Genomic DNA, 328 nt, shown 5'->3' on the forward strand with positions numbered 1-328 from the left:
TTTGCATTGAGCGTTAAACCGGACCTGGACTGAACTGAGAAATCCCATACTACCAAGGGTTTTCCCCCAAATTTCCACTTTACCGATTACCATTAATAATTCAATTTATATGTAATTTTAATTTATTTTTAAATTTTAAAATAAATATATTTTATTAATCAAAATAAAAACCACAATTTGAAAAATCATTTATCGTCGGGAGTGGCTATTTTCAAGAAAATTATAGTTTATCAAATAACGACCCAACAAGGATCTTGTTGCAAATATACACAATAGTTTATGAGAGCTAAACCCTAACTTTGCCTTATAAATATAGCTTCACTGCTGA

Source organism: Zingiber officinale, chromosome 1A (genome assembly GCF_018446385.1).
Source record: "Zingiber officinale cultivar Zhangliang chromosome 1A, Zo_v1.1, whole genome shotgun sequence".
Lineage (NCBI taxonomy): Eukaryota > Viridiplantae > Streptophyta > Magnoliopsida > Zingiberales > Zingiberaceae > Zingiber > Zingiber officinale.